The 20,974-nt window shown below is 40.9% G+C and overlaps 1 protein-coding gene across 1 annotated transcript in view; it reads left to right on the top strand.

Moving 5' to 3' along the window:
- The window catches only part of CNTNAP2 (contactin associated protein 2), a 1,643,722-nt gene that overhangs the window by 869,573 nt on the left and 753,175 nt on the right, over positions 1 to 20,974 (top strand). The window lies entirely within an intron of this gene.

Here is a 20,974-nt window from a genome sequence, read left to right on the forward strand (position 1 = left end):
TTCACCAATTTATGCATGCAATTGTACTGTTACGCCTTATTTTCCAGTCTCCAAAGAAGCATCGTTTTGGAAATGTTATGCAGGTCTGATATAAATGTTTCTCTATCTGATACGTAGCTCATACTTATGAATTGAAAAAAGTTTCAGGATTTCCATGGGGCATTTAAAAACGTGAGGTGGTTTGAAATACTCCCTACTAATATACATCATCTCGTTTGAAAGAACGTATTTGATGGAAGCAAATGATCTACTGAAGAGTATTCTTCTTCTTGTTTCCCGTAATAATTTACAGCCTTATCTCATTTCTCAGGATGCTTTTCCAATTACAGCCAGCACTTGAGCATTTGAGCACAGAGCATTTTAGTTGAACAATTCTTACGGTGCTTTTACCTTTTACCTTGTTACCTGACCTGAGACTCTCCTCAGAAGTTGTAGCTGCTGAGTTTGGAGTAGCGAGGAGAGATACTGAGGCTGTGCTGTGTCTGACTATTAAATTCTTAGAAGATTTCATTGACTTCACTCTCTTTTTATATAAAAAAAATTATTGGGGTGTAGTTGCTTTAAAATTTTGTGTTATTTTATGCAGTACAGCAAAGTGAATCAGTTCAGTTCAGTTGCTAAGTTGTGTCTGATTCTTTGTGACCCCATGGACTGCAGCACACCAGGCCTCCCTGTCCATCAGCAACTCCCGAAGCTTGCTCAAACTCATGTCCATCGAGTCGGTGATGCCATCCAACCATCTCATCCCCTGTCGTCCCCTTCTCCTCCTGCCTTCAATCTTTCCCAGCATCAGGGTCTTTTCCAATGAGTCAGTGCTTGACATCAGGTGGCCAAATTATTGGAGCTTTAGCACTAGTCCTTCCAAAGTATATTCAGGATTGATTTCTTTTAGGATTGACTGGTTGGATCTCCTTGCAGCCCAAGGGATTCTCAAGAATCATCTTCAATACCACAGTTCAAGAGCATCAATTCTTTGGCACTTAGCTTTTTTTTTTCTTTAGGAACCATATACTGTATTTATTTTTATTTATTTTCCTTTTTCTTTATTTTACTTTACAATATTGTATTGGTTTTGCAATACATCAACATGAATCTGCCACAGGTGTACATGAGTTCCCAATCCTGAACCCCCCTCCCACCTCCCTCCCCATACCATCTCTCTGGGTCATCCCAGTGCACCAGCCCCAAGCATCCTGTATACTGCATCGAACCTAGACTGGCGATTCGTTTCTTACATGATGTTATACATGTTTCAATGGGAGAATGACACTCAGCTTTTTTTATGGTCCAGCTCACATCCCTACATGACTACTGGAAAAAGCATAGTTTTGAATGGACCTTTTTTTTCCCCCATGGTGGATTCATGTTGATGTATAGAAAGACCTTTGTCAGCAAAGTAACGTCTCTACTTATTAACATGCTATCTAGGTTTGTCATAGATTTTCTTCCAAGGAGCAACTGTCTTTTAATTTTATGACTGCAGTCACCACCTGCAGTGATTTTGGAGCCCAAGGAAATAAAGTCTGTGACCATTTCCATTATTTCCCCATCATTTCCCATGAAGTGATGGGATCTGATGCCGTGATTTTAGTTTTTTGAATGTTGGGTTTTAAGCCAGGTTTTTCACTCTCCTCTTTCACTTTCATCAAGAGCCTCTTTAGTTCCTCTTCACTTTCTGCCATAAGGATGGTGTCATCTGCATATATGAGGTTACTGATATTTCTACCAGCAATCTAGATTCCAGCTTGTGCTTCATCCAGCCCAGCATTTCTCATGATGTACTCTGCATAGAAGTTAAATAAGCACGGTGACAACATACAGCCTTGATGTCCTCCTTTCCCAATTTGGAACCAGTTGGTTGTTTCATGTCCAGTTCTAACTGTTGCTTCTTGACCTACATACAGATTTCTCAGGAGGCAGGTAATGTGGTCTGGTATTTCCAACTCTTTAAGAATTTTCCACAGTTTGTTGTGATCCACAGTCGATGGTTTTATTGTATTCAGTGAAGCAAAAGTAGATGTTCTTCTGTATGTTGTAATGGAGGTTGGCAGTTTGATCTCTGGTTCTTCTGCCTTTTCTAAATCCAGCTTGAACATCTGGAAGTTCACAGTTCACATACTGCTGAAGCCAAGCTTGGAGAATTTTGAGCATTACTTTACTAGTGTGTGAGATGAGTGCAATTGTGCAGTAGTTTGAACATTCTTTGGCATTGGCTTTCTTTGGGATTGGAAGGAAAGCTGACCTTTTCCAGTCCTGTGGCCACTGCTGACTTTTCCAAATTTGCTGCAGTATTGAGTATAGCACTTTAACAGCATCACCTTTTAGGATTTGAAATAGCTCAACTGGAATTCCATCACCTTCACTAGCTTTGTTCATATTGATGCTTTCTAAGGCCTACCTGACCTCTCACTTCAGGATGTCTGTCTCTAGGTGAGTGATCACATCATTCTGGTTACCTGGGTCATGAAGATCTTTTTTTATATAGTTCCTCTGTGTATTCTTGCAACCTTTTCTTAATGTTTTCTGCTTCTGTTAGGTCCATACCATTTCTACCTTTTATTGTGCCTTTCTTTGCATGAACTGTTCCCTTGGTATCTCTAATTTTGTTGAAGACATCTGTAGTCTTTCCCATTCTATTGTTTTCCTCTACTTGTTTGCATTGATCACTTAGGAGGCTTTCTTATCTCTCCTTCCTATTCTTTGCAACTCTGCATTCAGATCGATATATCTTTCCTTTTCTCCTTTGCCTTTTGCTTGTCTTCTTTTCTCAGCTATTTGTAAGGCCTCCTCAGACAATCATTTTACCATTTTGTATTTCTTTTTGTTGGGGGTGGTTTTGATCACTACCTCCTGTACAATGTCACAAACCTAAATCCATAGATCCTGAGGCAGTCTGTCTATCAAATCTAATCCCTTGAATCTATTTGTCACTTCCACTGTATGATCAAAAGAGATTTGATTTAGGTCATACCTGAATGGCTTAATGGTTTCCCCTACTTTCTTCAATTTAAGTCTGAATTTGGCAATAAGTAGTTCATGATCAGTCAGTTCCCAGTCTTGTTTTTGTGGACTGTATAGAGCTTCTCCATCTTTGGCTACAAAAAATATAATCAATCTGATTCTGGTTTTGACCATATGGTGATGTCCATGTGTAGAGTCTTCTCTTGTGTTTTGGAAGAGGGTGTTCTCTATGACCAGTGTATTCTCTTGGCAAAACTGTGTTAGCCTTTGCCCTGCTTCATTTTGTACTCTAAGGCCAAACTTGTGTCTTATTCCAGGTATCTCTTCACTTGCTGCTTTTGGATTCCAGTCCCCTGTGATGAAAAGGACATCTTTTTTTGTTGTTATTTCTAGAAAGCTTTGTAGATCTTCATAGAACTGTTCAACTTCAGCTTCTTCGGGATTAATGCTTGGGGCACAGCCTTGAATTACTGATACTGGATGCTTTTATCTTGGAAACAAACAGAAATCTTTCTGTCATTTTTGAGACTGCACCCAAGTACTGCAATTTGCATTCTTTTGCTGACTGTAAGGACTACTCCATTTCTTCTAAAGAATTCTTGCCCACAGTAATAGATGTAATGGGCATCGAAATTAAATTTGCCCATTCTGGTCCATTTTAGATCACTGATTCCTATTGTCGATGCTCACTCTTGCTATCTCCTGTTTGACCACTGCCTTGATTCATAGACCTAACATTCCAGGTTCCAACGCAATATTGTTCTCTCCAGGACTGGAATTTAATCACCTGTCGCATCCACAGCTGGGTGCTGTTTTTGCTTTGGCTCAGCCTCTTCATTCTTTCCTGAGCTATTTCTCCACTTTCTCCAGTAGCATCTTGGGCACCTTCCAACCTGGGGAGTTCTTCTTTCAGTGTCCTGTTCGTTTGTCTTTTCTTACTGTTCATGGGGTTCTCAATGCGACAATCCTGAACTGGTTTGCCGTTCCTTTCTCCAGTGGACCACATTCTGTCAGACCCCTGCACCATGACCTGTCCATCTTGGGTGGCCCTATATGGCATGGCTCATAGTTTCTTTGATTTAGATAAGGCTGTGGTCCATGTGATCAGTTTGGTTAGTTTTCCATGATTGTGGTTTGCATTCTGTCTGCCCTCTTATAGATAAGGACAAGAAGCTTCTGGAAGCTTCCTGATGGGAGGGACTGGCTATGGGGGAATTTGAGTCTTGCTCTAATGGACGGGGCCGTGGTCAGTAAATCTTTAATCTGATTTTCTTTGGATGGTTAGGGCTGTGTTCTCTCCATCTAGTTTGACCTGAAGGAGACGAATTCCTTCAAAAGGACTTATGCCAGCACACGCCGTGGCTGCCAGGACTGTTGTATTCAGGGCTCCTGGCCCCGCGGCAGGACACTCTCAACTGACATCTCCTCCAGAGAATCCTCGACACTCATTCAAGTCTGGCTCAGTCTCTTGTGGGGTCACTGCTTCTTTCTCCTGGGTCCTGGTGCACACAAAGTTTTGTCTGTGCCCTCCAAGTGTCTGTTTCCCCAGTTCCGTGGAAGTTCTGGAATCAAATCCCACTGGCCTTCAAGGTCACATTCCCTGGGGCTTCTCAGTCCCTTTGCCTGATCCCCAGGTTGGGGAATCTGTTGTGGGCCCTAGAACTTTTGCAACAGCGCAAGGACTTCTTCAATATAATACTCTCCAGTCTGTGGGTCGTCTGCTCGGTGGCTCTATGGGGAGGCTAATGGCAACCTCCTCTAAAAAGATTTATGCCACACGCAGCACCTCCCAGTTCTGCTGCCGCCAGAGCCCCTGTCCCCACGGCAGGCCACTGCTGACCTGTGCCTCCACAGGAGACACTGAGACACTCAAAGGCAGGTCTGGCTCAGTCTCTTGTGGGGTCTTTGAGTCCTGGTGCACACAAGGTTTTGTTTGAGTCCTCCGGGCGTCTCTGGCGGGTATGGAGTTTGATTCTAAACATGATTTCGCCCTTCTGACAGTCTTGTTGGGGCTTCTCCTGTGCCCGTGAATGTGGGATATCTTTCTTTGGTGGGATCCAACATTCTCCCATCAATGGTAGTTCAGCAGCAAGTTGTAATTTTGGAGTTCTCACAAGAGAAAATGAACACACGTCCTTCTACTCCACCACCTTGGGACATTACAAGTGAATCAGCAATACGTATACATGTATCCCCTCATTTTTGGATTTCCTTCCCATTTAGGGCACCACGGAGCATTGAGTAGACGTCCCTGTGCCATACATACAGTGTGTTCACATTAGTTATCTATTGTATATATAGTGGTGTATATGTATCAATCCCAATCTCCCGTTTCAACCCACCATCACCCCACCCCTTGGTGTCCATACGTTTGTTCTCTATATCTATGTCTCTATTTTTGCTTTGCAAATAGATTCATTTGTACCATTTCCCTAGATTCCACAAACATGCATTGATTTACAATATTTATTTTTCTCTTTCTGATTTACTTCACTCTGTATAACAGTCTCTAAGTCCACCCATATTTCTGTAAATGAGACGGTTTCATTCCTTTTTATAGCTGGGTAATGTTCCGTTGGGCTTCCCTGCTAGCTTAGTTGGTGAAGAATCCACCTGCAGTGCAGAAGACCCCTGTTCGATTTCTGGGTCAGGAAGATCCTCTGGAGAAGGGATAGGCTACCCATTCTAGTATTCTTGGGCTTCCCTTGTGGCTCAGCTGGTGAAGAATCTGCCTGCAATGTGGGACACCTGGGTTCAATCCCTGGGTTGGGAAGATTCCCTGGCGAAGGGAAGGGCTGCTCTCTCCGGTATTCTGGCCTGGAGAATTCCATGGACTGTATAGCCCACGGGGATTCACCGAGCTGGACACGTCTCAGTGACTTTCGCTTAGCTTAGCAATATTCTTTTGGATATACGTGCCACATCTTCTTCAGCTGCTCCTCTGTTGATGGGCATTTAGGCTGCGTCTGTGACCTGGCTATTGTGAAACTACTGCAGTGAACGTTAGGGTAGATGTATCTTTTGGAATTATGGTTTTCTCCAGGTGGATTGGTGCAGCCACTATGGAGAACAGTGTGGAAGTTCCTTAAAAGGCTAAAAATCGAACTACCCTGAGACCCAGCAACCCCACCCCTGGGCATATACCCAGAGGAAACCAGAATGCCAAAAGATAATGCACTCTAGTGTTTATCACACCACCATTTACAATAGCCTCAGGCTCCTTTGAAGACTTTCTCGGTGACCTCTAAAAGTTGGAGCTCCCAGGCCTTGTCCTGGACTTCCTCTTCTTTGCTCTCTTTCTAAACATCTCCCCTCGGTTATCTCATTCATTTCCATGGCACTAAATGCAATTATATGCTACGTATGACTTCATCATCTCCACTTGTGACCTGTCTCTTAATCCCCAGATGTTTACATCTAATTGTTTACCAGATGCCTGCATTTAACTGTCTCTAGGGCATCTCAGATCTAGCCTGTTGAAAATGGAACTTTTGATCTCTCAACCAGCAAATTGTGTCCTTCCGTTTACCAGTTCACTTCAGTTAGAAAGCTGGCAGTCATTCTACACACTTCTCACTCTCTCTTCCCACACTGTCATGCCCACTACCTGCCATATCCAGCCAATCACTATTTTCTACTTTTTTCTATCATATATAGTTCAAACTCAATCGATCTCACCTCCCCTGATTCCAGCTGCTGTTGTCTCTGTTTAGAGCTACATATTGCCAGTCTGCTTCTGCCCTAACCCCCTCCAGTCTGCTCTCTAAGTAACAGCCAGAGGCATCTTTTAAAAACAGAAGTCGGACTGTATTGCCTCTGCTGAGAACCTGTCATGCTTCTTATCCACGGTCCTCAGTCTCACACTCTTTGCAGAATGACTCCTCAGCCTTAACTCTGCCCCGCATCCTTCAGCTGCATCTGTTTCTTGAGTGCAGTGTTGAACTCAGTGCTGTTTCATTAGTTCAGCAAGTGTTTATTAAGCCCTTGAGTACCTGCACCAAGTTCTTGGTTAGATGATATGGGTTCAGTGATATCCGTATTGCTTCAGGGACAGCAGAGTTGTGGTTACAACAAATATGTTCCAAGTACAATATGAGAAACACAACGATGCCTGTGTGCTCACTTGGGTCTGACTCTGCAACCCTTTGCATGGTAGCCCGAAGTGCAAACCCAGGGCTAACTGGATTGTTAGGGAGGCAGATGGACATGGATGGATATCCAATCTGAACTTGGTCTGGTACTGGGGCTTGGGAAGTGGGTGATATTTTCTAGCAAAGTACTTAAAAGCTCAGACCAGATTGATTTGGGGCCAGGGCAGGTGAGAGTGTTCTTGGCCGGGGGGAGGAGGGGATAATTTGCTGGGTTTAGAGGTGCTTTGATATTTTAGTTAGAGAGTCTTTTTTTTTTTTTTTAAGTGAAATCACCTGATACATTTGTACTTCTGTTAAAACTAAAGTGAGAACACCAGTTTTAGTTTCTTTGAATAATTTAATTCTGCTATATTAAGGGTGTTCTTTGCTTAAAAAGTTATTTCTAGCTAATTATCCTCACCAAGGAACTTAATCTGTCAGACTGTCGTGCTAATGTTCCTCACAATGGGGCTGCTTCAGTGAATAGAAACTGAGTTAATGGGGAAAATTAAATACTTAGAGGAGTTGATTATTTGGGGATTTTCTTCCTAGGTGATAAATACTATCTGTATCATCAAAAATATCTTCAAGTCTGGTGCTTGGGTTGAAAGGAGGGAAAAGGGCCCCGGATTTTTCTTTTTAATTGAAGTATACTTGATTCACAGTGTCGTGTTAGTTTCTGGTGTACAGCACAGTGATCCAGTTATATATCTATATTCTTTTTCATAATCTTTTCATCTTGCTTTATTAGAGGGTAGTGAACATTGTTCCCTGTTCTGTATAGTAGGACCTTGTTGCTTACTTTATATATAGTAGCTCATATCTGTTAATCCCATACTCTTAATTTATCCCCCCCACTCCCTTTTGGTGACCTTATACATCTATCTCGATGTCTAGGAGTCTGTTTCTGTTGCCACTAACTTTTTAATCAGAAGTCGCTGAGACCACGGATCTTAGTGCCTCCAAAATGTAAACTGATAGGATTCATTGATGTGAGAGCTGGACTGTGAAGAAGGCTGAATGCCAAAGAATTGATGCTTTTGAACTGTGGTGTTGGAGAAGACTCTTGAGAGTCCCTTGGACTGCAAGGAGATCCAACCAGTCCATTCTGAAGGAGATCAGCCCTGGGATTTCTTTGGAAGGAATGATGCTAAAGCTGAAACTCCAGTACTTGGGCCACCTGATGCGAAGAGTTGACTCATTGGAAAAGACTCTGATGCTGGGAGGGATTGAGGGCAGGAGTAGAAGGGGACGACAGAGGATGAGATGGCTGGATGGCATCACCGATTCAATGGACATGAGTTTGAGCAAGCTCCGGAAGTTGGTGATGGACAGGGAGGCCTGGAGTGCTGTAGTCCATGGGGTTGCAGTCAGACATGGCTGAGTGACTCAACTGAACCGAACTGAAGGATTCATTTGATCTTTCCAAGTTTCAGGGGGCAGAGAGCAATGTGAGCTAGGGTCAACATGAAAGGAAGGGCTGACTTCTAAGACTGTATCCTGTTAATAGTCAATCAAATTATCATTTTCAATTTTATGTTTTCTGCTACAACAAAGCTATTTAGATAGAAACTCCAGAAAGAATATAATTTCTCAGGTTAGCCTGATACAACTTAGGTTTAAACTAAATACTAACAGAAAATAAAATTCTCCAACAATAAAAAATTATATATAAATTACAATGGTAGAGAATTTTAAAGAATGTGTTATGTATGATATAGGATATGGTGCAGGTTATAAGTGGGTTTATTTATGATTTGTATGTGAAATTTCATTATTTGGATGGTTCTGGTAGTTGATTAAAAGGTAAGTTATTTTTCAGGTGTACAGTAATTACTTATTCTGTGTAACTTTCTTCTCTTTAGTGGCATGACACACATCTTATTTGCCTTTGTGCATTCAGGGCCTAGAACAGGGCTTGGAATAAAGCAAGTTGTTGATGAACAGAAGCTCCTATGTTCAGTACCTCTTACTATATAAGGAGGTGGATGCACATTTAGCACAGAGTGATTATCTTAATGTCTAACTCAGAAAGAAAATGGTGATGGGTTTAAGAAGCTTATTGCAGCTTAGATGCATTATTTTGCTCTTAAAAAAATCCTTGCAGTTTACAAGATTTAAAAAGTCTTGAAAATATTTGCAAGTACAGTACCAGGATTCTATAATTTCAAATATCACTTTGTTCGACCTGTTAAGACTTTCAAAATGTCTATTTTTCTAAGCTTAATAAATTGTAGAGCTATCTGACAGGATCTATAAGCCCATGAACTATAATTCAAGTGCGTATTTTATAGGAATCATTGATGATGACTGAAAGAAGTTTGTTGAAAAAAAGGCTTCCCCGGTGGCTCAGAGGTTAAAGTGTATGCCTGCAATGTGGGAGACCTGGGTTCGATCCCTAGGTCAGGAAGATCCCCTGGAGAAGGAAATGGCAACCCACTCCAGTATTCTTGCCTGGAGAATCCCATGGATGGAGGAGCCTGGTGGGCTGCAGTCCACGGGGTCGCAAAGAGTTGGACACCACTGAGCGACTTCACTTCACTCACTTATAGTGTATGAGGAAGGTGGAGCAGAAAGGCAGACAATAAAAAAAAATATTATGTACTACGTTTGAAGTCCATATGTATATGCAATGGGTATAGAGAAGGTGAGAGGCAGAGTAGGTTGTAAGTTTCAATAAGACAGATTTGGCAGACCTCAGGGAGAACATGCCATTCAAATCAAGGCTAAATGGAGATGAGGGAGTTAGCCTGGAGACCATCTGGCAAAAACGCCTCTAGGCAGAAGAAAGAGCCATGCTAAGGCTGTAACCATAAGCAGCTTGCATGTTTGAACCATGAGTAGGACAGTGTGGTAGAGTAAAATATTTGAAGTGATTTCTTAAACCAAGTATGAGCAATGATTTTAAGGTATTTTTAAATAATAGGAAGTGTTATCTTTAAAGGTCCACAGAAATGGTCAGTCATTGACCCAAGATGACATTTACCTAGTGTCCAAGTTCAAAGTCATATCAAAATCCAACTACCATCATAAGCTACAAGGATCAAAGAGTAACATTTCCTTGCTACACAGATGGAAATCTTCTTATTGCCACAGAGATGAACTCCCGACTATCAGATACACACAAACTACATCTCTACCCAGTGTGAGAGAGAAAAGAAAGGGAAGATTAGCTTGTCTGAGTATTGATATAAATGCAGTCAATAACTCTAGCTGTATTGTAAAAGGATGTTAACATCTCCTCAGCGGAACAAAAACATTAACAAATATTCTTCTTCCCAGAAAACAGCTAATGTCTTCCTAGAAAAAAAGATACACATAGGCTCCAAATTGTTCTTCAGGTGGGTATGAATGATCCACCGTTATTTATACTTGCTCACAGCACTCCATTTGTCATCCATCTTTGAGCTGGAATTGTGAACATAAAAATAATCAACATTTTCCACCACCTGCAGAACATCATCTGTACTTTTAGCTCGTTTCCTCAGTGCTTCCTGCAGGGGTTCCATCTGCTTTATATACCTTATTTCTCTACACGTGATTAAAGCTGCTTATGCCACCTGAGCTGCATACATAGCCAGCATAATGGAAGAACTCAAACCATCACAGCCCACCATGGTGAAATGGCCTTTATAGTTTTAGGGTCTAGGTTACGGAGGTGCTTTTAATACCCCCCACAAAATGCATTTGGGGAGAAAAGACATGACACCATAAATTTCTAATAATTTAAATTATCTCAGCAGGATCATAGCCATTGAGAAAAACCTTCTAAACAAAACAATGGTTTACGAAATTAATAGTCTTTTGGAACCTATCTACCTGTACAATTGTTGAAATTTTTGTATAGATCATCCTACAAATGACAGAAAATGAAACAAAAACCAAAAAAAGATTATAGCCTACCATAATTAGAATCTAATTTGCATAACTTTTTAATACTTCAGGTAAGCAACTGTCTAAGAAACTGTTTTGTGACTTACGCAGTAAAGCACGCATAGATCATGTAAAGTGACTGATATTTCCTAGGTTACTGCTTCTGCAAATCTGGAATTCCTCTAAAGTCTACCTGAAATAAGGTGCCTGTTAATTCTTTGTTTTGATATGAAGTATTTCTAATTTATGCCCAATACCCAAATTAAGAATATAACATCAAATATCCATAATCCTATATTCCCCTTGGCATGTTCCATATTTTAGAGGAAAAGCTTTCAGCTGTTCCCTGTTGAGTATGATGTTAGCTGTGGGCTTGTTGTATATGACTTTGGAGAGAGAGTTTTAAAAATGTCAGGAGTCACCTGGTGGCCCAACGGTTAAGAATCTGCCTGCCAGTTCAAGGGACACAGGTTGATCCCTAATCGGGAAAGATCCCATATGCCACGGTGCAACTAGAGCCTGTGGTCCACAACGAGAAAAGGCACCACAATGAGAAGCCCATGCCCATAGCTGGAGAAAGCCTGTGTGCCATAGTGAAGACCCAGTGCAGCCAAACTAATAATAATAAAAGAAAAAACAGCTACCTAGAAACTTAAATAGCTACTTGGACATGACTTAGCAACTGGGCAGCTGTTAAAAAATTTAAAAATGAAAATGCCACAATATAAGTGAATCTTCTCTCTCTGAAGCTCCAGCACCCACACCATGAAGATCTGCTGGACCTTTCAACCCATACACAGTTGTTACGACTGCAGTCTTATACTTCACTATCCCAGACCCTTCAATTTCCCATCAATCAGGATCCCATTTACTGAACTCTTTTGTCCCCAACATATTTGACCTGAGCTGTAAGAAGAGTAAGATTGCTGTTACCACCATCATCATATGGCTCATCCCTATTTAACCTTCTTGATTCACTGAAAATACCTTGTCCTCTTGGTCCCTTCATGGCTTTCTAAAGCTTTCCATGTGAGCTCTCAGGACCCTGTGCATAGATCTGTTTTAGCACCTGTTTGCAATTTGTAATTTCAAGCTTAATGTTTTCTCTCCTCCTTTGTGCTACAAGCTTGTTGAGGACAGGACCTCAAGTCTCTTTCATTCTTGTGCTTCCAGAACGTAACATGGTGCTAAAATATTAAAAAAACTGAGTAATGATTTGTGAATGTGTACGTGATTGAATTGTATTACTGCTTTATGACTTTTTTCTTGATGTAATAGCATATATTATTGTCATTTAAAATATAACTTAAAAAGTCTAAAATAATGTCTATATATTCCTCTGCTCCCTGAAAATGAATGGGATGATGTGGGGAACACAACAAAATTTTGACATATCACCAAGCATATCACCACGAGGTTAAAGATACGGTAGTTAAAAGAGCCCTAAATGCCAGAATTAGGGAACAAAGTTTCCATTATTTTGCTACTAACTCTTTGCATTCAGTTTGTTAAGCCACTTAACTTCTGACACTTGGTTTCTTTTTTTTTTAATTGGAGAATAGTTGGTTTACAATATTGTGGTGAGTTTTAGGTATATAGCAAAATGATATTCATATATGTATATATGAATATATACATATATGGGCTTCCCAAGTGGCTTAGTGGTAAAGAACCCACCTGCCTGTACAGGAGATGCAGGAGACATGGGTTTGATCCCTGGGTCAGGAAGATCCCCTGGAGAGGGGCATGGCTACCCACTCCAGTATTTTTGCTTAGAGAATCCCATGGGCAGAGGAGCCTGGCAGGCTATAGTCCATAGGTTCACAATTTGAATATATACACATATAAATATATATATATATATGCATATATATATAGGGCTTCCCATGTGGTGGTAGTTGTAAAGAACCTGCTTGCCAATGCAGGAAACGTAAGAGATGTGAGTTTGATCCCTGGCTCGGGAAGATCTCCTGGAGGAGGGCATGGCAACCCATGCCAGTATTTTTTCCTGGAGAATCCATGGACAGAGGAGCCTGGTGGGCTACAGTCCATAGGTTTGAAAAGAGTCAGACATGACTGAAGAGATTAGCACGCATGCACACACATATATAAATATCTATATACCTTTTCAGATTCTCTTCCATTATAGTTATTATAAGATACTGAATAGAGTTCCCTGTGCTACAGAGTCCATCTCTGTTGTCTATGTTATATGTATTAGTGTATCTGTTAATCCAATACTCCCAGTTTCTTCCTTCACCTTTTTCCCCTTTGGTAGCCATAGTTTTGTTTTCTCTCTTGGGAAGTCTGTTTCTGTTTCTAAGTAAGTTCGTTCGTATTACTTTTTTAGAGTCCACATGTAAGTTATATCATATGATACTTGTCTTTGTCCGACACTTCACACAGTATGATACTTTCTAGGTCCATCTGTGTTGCTGCAGATGCTGATATCTCATTCTTTTTATGGCTAAGTAATATCCCACTGTTTGAGTGTATACACACAATATATACACACATCTTCTTTATCCATCCATCTGTTGATGGACATTTAGTTTGCTTCCATGTCCTGGCTTTTGTAAATAGTGCTGCTGTGAGTGTTGAGTTACATGCATCTTTTTGAATTAGACTTTTTGTCTATTCTGGATATATGTGCAGGAGTAGGATCGTAGGATCTTGTGGTAACTCTATTACACTTGGTTTCTTAATCTCTAATAGAAGAGAGTCAAAATGGATACTCTCTAAAATGGCATTATATTGATACTATATAGAGCTCAAAATTTTTCATATGAGAACATGGTTTCCTTTGAATGGTAAGTCTCTTTCCTTGGCTATGTCCTACTATAAGCCTACAAACATTTCTTATTAATTCAGTTCTTATTAATGCTATAGCATTTCATTGGAGAGCCTTGCTCATATCTTCTTCACAGCTGAGGTTCAATTGTTGATTTACTGAATCAGGATAATAGCTATCAAGACTTCATGCCCAAAGAAAGCCACAGAGTAATTTATCAGATGCAGTTTATGAAATGGAGGAGAACTTTAAGGTAATTTATAATATAATACTCCCTTATTTTTAGAGATAATTTCAGAGTTAATATGAATAAAGTTATGAAAATCTCTCAGATTAACAAATTGGTCCCTAATCAATACCATAATACTGTTTGAAAATCAGAAACACTTAGATGCAATTGCAGATGTATAAGAGACAATTTTTTTTTCTACTGGATTTAGCTCAGATTGGACTTTAATTAAAATGTTCTGTATAAACACCTGCTCTATACTGTGAACTTCAGATTACATATGGATAACATGAAAAAGAGTCAAACAACAGCTGGTTATATTAGGAATAATTCTTTGCTTTTTTCACTGGTCATTTTCGAGCTTAATCAGGCTGTGGTCATAACTCCAGCCATACAAAGAACTGAGTTCACATGAAGTGAGTTACTTGAGAATTACAGTTAATTAGGATAAGGAATTCCCTGGTGACTCAGATGGTAAAGCATCTGCCTACAATGTGGGAGACCTGGGTTCGATCCTTGAATCAGGAAGATCCTCTGGAGAAGGAAATGGCAACCCACTCCAGTGTTCTTGCCTGGAAAATCCCATGGATGGAAGAGCATGGTAGGGTACAGTCCATGGGGTTGCAAAGAGTCAGACACGACTGAGTGACTTCACTTTCTTTCACTTAGGATAAGGATATGGGGGCTACTGATACAGGTAGCAGAGGGACCTTTCTAATGTACATGTGTCAACATCACTAAGCAGAGTCATCCTGAAGACCCTGTAATTGCCAAGGAGAGGAACGTGTCCACAATATGTTTCATAGGTGCCCCAGTATTTGAGACATATTATTCAATTAGCTGTATTTAAAACAATATAAAATGTTACAGTTTTAAAATTTGTAATTGCACAATGAGATAGATACTGAGGACTCAGTAATCGCAAAGGCCATTTTCATAACACACTAATCCAAAAAGAGTATTTGAGACACACTAATTTTTCAATTGCTTCTTCATGAAAACGGCACAGTGGCAGAAATTTAGAAGTTTCCATGCACAGTGGTTTCTATTTGCATTACACACATATCTGATAATACATACTGTATAAACACACTGTGAATATGGGAATAAGATTTTCAATTTTTCCACTTATGATACTGGCAAAGAAAAATCTATACAGCATAACTTTCTTCTAGATGCTGGATATCTGCAAAATTGTTAATATCCATTTGTCATGTAAGATTTAATAGCTCCAAAGGAGCCATTGTAACATGTAATATGCAAGCATTAAAAAATAACTTGCAAGATGCATCAACAGTAATTGTTTTGTGCTATCAAAATAGAGCATATATGTTACCTTTTATAATGCCATGACACTATAAAAAGTTTTAAATCTTTATAAAGATATACTATTTTCAAGCTCTTCTGAAGTATAATTTTACTGAAGCAAACAATAGTATGTCAAAAATAAGCTAAAGCAAACTACTTTCACTTGCTTCAAACCTTCCAAAGCCAGTGGCTATCCATCTAACTGTAAGATCACCATCCCCTCATCCTTGTTACATTCCTGCCTTCGACTTCTGCCGCTCTCCCCTTCCTCACTCACCAGTCTCCTTGAATACCTAGATGACATCAGAAACATTCTAGAATTAGCATATTTACATTTTCATTCCCTCTGTCGTGTTTTCCCCAGACATCCACAGGGCTTGCTGAACAGCGACCTTATTTATTCAAATGTCACTTTTTCAGGGCTTTATGGTTTCCTCTGTGTTTACAAATGCAGTCCCCATCATGCGTGCATGTGTGCATGGGTGCTCAGCCATGCCCTACTCTTTGAGACCCCATAGACAGTAGCCCTCCAGTTTCCCCTTTCCATGGAACTGAGCAGGCAAGAATACTGGAGTGGGTTGCCATTTCCTTCTCCAGGGGACAATCCCAATACACACAGCCTACCCGTCCCTTCTCTGATTTGGTTTTTCTCCTCATCATCGTCACTGGCGAATAGTGGTGATGATATATCTGAAAGAATACATATATGTAAAAGCATGCATGTATATGTATATGTGCTGTGTGCCGTGCTAAGTTGCTTCAGTTGTGTCTTGGACTGTAGCCTGCCTGGATCTTCTGTCCATGGGATTCTCCAGGCAAAAATACTGAAGTGGGTTGTTGTGCCCTCCTCCAGGGGATCTTCCTGACCCAGGGATCAAACCCACATCTCCTAAGTCTCCTGCATTGGCAGGCAGGTTCTTTACTGGTTGCACCAGCTGGGAAGTGCTGCATATGTATATGTGTATGTGTATATATATATATATGTGCATATATATTGGAGAAGGAAATGGCAACCCAATCCAGTATTCTTTCCCGGAGAATCCTGTGGACAGAGGAGCCTGGTGGGCTGCTGTAAATGGGGTCGCACAGAGTCGGACATGACTGAAATGCCTTAGCATGCATGCATGCATGGGAGAAGGAAATGCCAACCCACTCCAGTATTCTTGCCTGGAGAATCCCAGAGATAGAGGAGCCTGGTGGGCTGCCGTCTATGGGGTCACACAGAAGCAGCAGCAGCAGCATACATATATATGTATATGTATTCTTTTAATTTTGCTTATTATCTGTTTTCTTTACCCCAATAGAATGTAAAAATGTAAATTGCAAAAATGTACAAATGCTTTTTTTGCTATGTTTTCTTTGCTGCCTAGACCTGTATTTGTCATATAGTAGGTACATGATAATATTTACTAAATGAATGAGTAGCCTATAAAACAAATATAAAGGTATAATGTACAGGGTTTTGATGATGAAGTGTGTGGGCTGAGATGGCTGGAACTAAAATTCAGAGTCAAGAAGTCACCAGGACCAAAATGTTAGAACACTTGGTTCTAACAAATGTTAGGACACTGCTACAGGACAAGGCTCTTGGTAAAGATTCTTTAAAAAAAAAAAAAAAGAAAGAAAGAAAGAAAAGAAAAAAAGAAAGAAAAAGGAAGAAAAGAAGGGAGAGAGAAAAACGTAAGTGGTGATAACCATCTGAGAATTCGATGCCACAGACTGATTGTAGCAAAAAAGAAATAAAAGTTACCTAATTCAATTAATGGATTTTTAATTATGTGAAGCTAAGTCTGAGGTCTGTATATAAATGACAGTTTGTTTTCAGAGTCATGTCAGAAAGTGACAGAAATATCAAAATATATTGTGACTTTTCTTGCCGTATCGGAGGAGCTCAAAGAAGACAGTTCTGATCAGCCCAAAGATAAACCTGGAAAATTAATTATCCTATAGAAAATGACTACAAGGGCACCATAATTGAACTTCTTTTAATTGATTTAAGAATAGCAAGCTGGAAAGTCATCAGATAAAGAGGCATGTTGTAATAGATGAAGGGAAATTCTGGCTCAGAGGGGTGAAGTGGTCTGTTTACAGTCTCTTGGGGTAGTCTCCACAGAACTTGAACTAAAGTGATTTTTAAAAGTTCCTGTTGTTGTTCTGTCACTAAGTTTTGTCCAGCTCTTTGCAACCCCATGGACTGCAGCCTGCCATGTTCCCCTGTCCTTCAACATCTCCTGAAAGTTGCTCAAATTCATGTCCATTGATCCAGTGATGCTATCTAACCATCTCATCCTCTGCTGTCCTCTTTACTGCCTGCCCTCAATCTTGCCCAGTATTAGGGTCTTTTCCAGTGAGTCAGCTCTTTGCATCAGGTGGCCAAATTATTGGAGCTGCAACTTCAGCATCAGTCCTTCCAATGAATATTCAGGGTTGATTTTCTTTAGGATTGACTGGTTTGATCTCCTTGCTGTCCAAGGGACTCTCAAGAGTCTTCTCTAGAACCACAGTTTCAAAGCATGAGTTCTTTTGCATTCAGCCTTCTTTATGTTCCAACTCTCACATCTCTACATGACTACTGGAAAAAACTATAGCTCTGACTATACAGACCTTTGTCAGGAAAGTGATGTCTCTGCTTTCTAATATGCTGTCTAGATTTATCATAACTTTACTTCCAAGGAGCATGTGTCTTTCAATTTCATTGCTCTAGTCACCATCCTCAGTGATTTTGGAGCCCAAGAAAATAAAATGTCACTGCTTCCACTTTTCCCCCTATTATTTTCAGATCAAATGTTTATATTCTATTTATTTTTATTGGTTCTTTCTTCTAGTCAACTAAAGTTTTTGAAGTCCTGTGCTCAGTTGCTAAGTTGTGTCCAACTCTTTGTGACCCCGTGGACAGTACCCCACCAGACTCAGCCTCTGTCCATGGGATTTCTAGGCAAGAATACTGGAATGGGTTGCCATTTCCTTCTCCAATGGATTTGAAGCCCTACTATGTGTCAATTATCACTGTAAGCTTGGTGCATATAACATTGAAAAGAATCCCTGCTTTCTTTCCTTCTCATGGAGGGAGACAGATATTTTTTAAAATAATTTAAATGTGCCCTAAGATAGGCACACCAGGGGCTTCCCTGGTGGCTCAGAGGTTAAAGCGTCTGCCTCCAATGCGGGAGACCCGGGTTCAATCCCTGGGTTGGGAAGATCCCCTGGAGAAGGAAATGGTAACCCATTCCAGTATTCTTGCCTGGAGAATCCCACGGGCGGAGAAGCCTGGTAGGTTACAGTCCACGGGGTCAAAAAGAGTCGGACACGACTGAGGGACTTCACTAAGACAGAGATAAATGCTATGGATAAAAACAAAGCTGAGCAGGTCGATGGAGAGCAGCTGTGGTGGGGGTGGGACTCGGGGAAGGAAAGGTCGTTACTGGAGCTCAGAGCTGGAGAAGGAGGGGGTCAGAGGAGGTCTGAGCAAAGACGGCTCTAGACGCAGGAAAGAGTCAGTGTGAGTCTCCGAGGAGGGCCTGCCTGACCTGTTTGAGGAGCACAAAGGAGGTCCACGTGATCAGAGCCAAAGGAACAAGGGGTAGGGCTGCAAGGAAGAGCCAGACCTCCATGGGCCTTTGGCCATTCTAAGAAATGTACTTTGCCGTGTAAGGACTCGGAGCTGTATCAGAAGCTGACTTGTACTTGAAATCTCAGCATGGCTCTTTGTTGAAGGTAGACGTGAAGGGACAAGGTGGGGGAGAGGGGACCGGTTAAAGGTCATTATGGGATGTGCAAGCGAGGGGCCCAGGCTTGGACCAGAGCAGTCGTGGGCGCGGGGTGAGGAGTGCCCAGATTCTGAATAGTGACTGAAGGTGGAGCACATGGACGTCACTGACAGGTGCAGGAGGAGGCAGAAGAAGGGGCTTTTCTCCCAGAACTGGAAGAATGGAGCTCCCATCTCCTGAAATAGGAAGACCACAAGAGGCGCAAGTTCAGGATGCTTCTCTCAATCTAAAGCCCCTTCTTTAGAAGGGCTTCTCCTCCTCCTTCTCCTTCTGTCTCTTTTTGACTCTGTCTGTGGGTGTGAGTGTCTCTCACTGTCTTCCTTTGTAATGGATCCCTCGGCTGTTGAAAGACTGGATTGTGTGATGTATACAGTTTTCCACAACGTGGATGTTGCTGTTTCCGCTTGGTGCCATTTAACATCTACCCCTTGCCCTCTGTTTTCTAGAAATTGGCAGGTAGGTCCATAAACGTGGTGAAATTCATGTCTGAGTTTTATCCGCACCCCTCCACCTGTAGTGCAGTATACCTGCCCCCCACCTCCGGAGCCCCCGGGGCACATCTCTGGTTTTGCTTGTTGGTTATATTTGCAGCCATGAATAATCCTACTTAGACCCTACTAACTTGTTAGAAGTTACCAAGTGATGACGCTCTTAGAATTTGGCTCTAGTTTATGGGCTGAAATATTTCCACAAAGGGAGTATTTCGTTACTTTAAGATTCATATAACTAAGGTAGACTAAATGCTGATTCTTTGCCTTTATTTACCAGTTTTCGAAATAATGAGTTAGTTATATAACACATTCCAAAATTTAAACATTTCATTGTCGTGAACTCGTGGGGTTAAATATATTTGATGTATTTTAATTTATTGCAGGAAATTCTTACTGATGTTAGTTTAAACCTTATTTTTTTTTTTTTTTTTTTTGGCCTTGGAGAATTTTTGAACCACACTTTGTCTCCAATAGTTTGTTTCTGAAGTCACAGCATGTTCCAGATTCCTCTTAGCCGTCTCCGGTCCTGGAATCCGACATTTCTCCAGGATCCTAGTTTTCTCTTAATGGAAAATGGTATTGAGTGATGACAACTGTTGCCAGAAGTTGGTCCTTGTTTGGGGAGTTTTTTCAGTGGAAAGAAGTAGGGCATATTTTTAAAAGATAACATCATCATAGGTTCATAGTGATGCTTCTAATAAATGCATAACTTTGTAGGATTTTAATTTAATCTCATTAATCTTCTAGATGCTTCTCCTTTTCACATATTGAAATTTTCAGGGTTCAAAACACCAAGATAATTACTGATTTGCATCATTCCACATGTATAGAGCATTTCAATAACAGCAGGCAGTGTCTAATTTTACCTGAAAGGTCAGGGTGAGAAGAACATTTGTTGACAAGATGAGGATGCATATTCTGATTACAGCAAACAAAGCTCCAGAGGCTAGAGAGCACGTAGCTCATTTTAAGAGGGAGCAGAGATTGTTCTCCAGGAGGAATGAAGGGTTATAGCATTGGGAAGGCATTGGAACACAGTGGCCGCGTGTGCAATGCTGCAGGTTTTAGAGCATCCCACCAGATACTCAGGCTGTTTGTTTTAAGAAGATAACTTGTGTTTATTTTTAATAAAAGAAATATTACTTTTCTACCTTGCCAATATACACAGAACTTAGGTATGGGGAAAGGTAGGGGTTATTTTAATAATGACTATCCTTAACTCAAAGATTGATCCAAAGATTGAAGGCAGGAGAAGGGGACGGCAGAGGATGAGGTGGTTGGATGGCATCACCAACTCAATGGACATGAGTTTGGGCAAGCTCCGAAAGTTGGTGATGGACAGGGAAGCCTGGCGTGCTGCAGTCCATGGGGTTGCAAAGAGTCGGACATAACTGAGCCACTGAACTGAACTGAATCCTTAACTC

The sequence above is a fragment of the Capricornis sumatraensis genome, chromosome 5 (genome assembly GCF_032405125.1).
Source record: "Capricornis sumatraensis isolate serow.1 chromosome 5, serow.2, whole genome shotgun sequence".
NCBI classification, from domain to species: domain Eukaryota; kingdom Metazoa; phylum Chordata; class Mammalia; order Artiodactyla; family Bovidae; genus Capricornis; species Capricornis sumatraensis.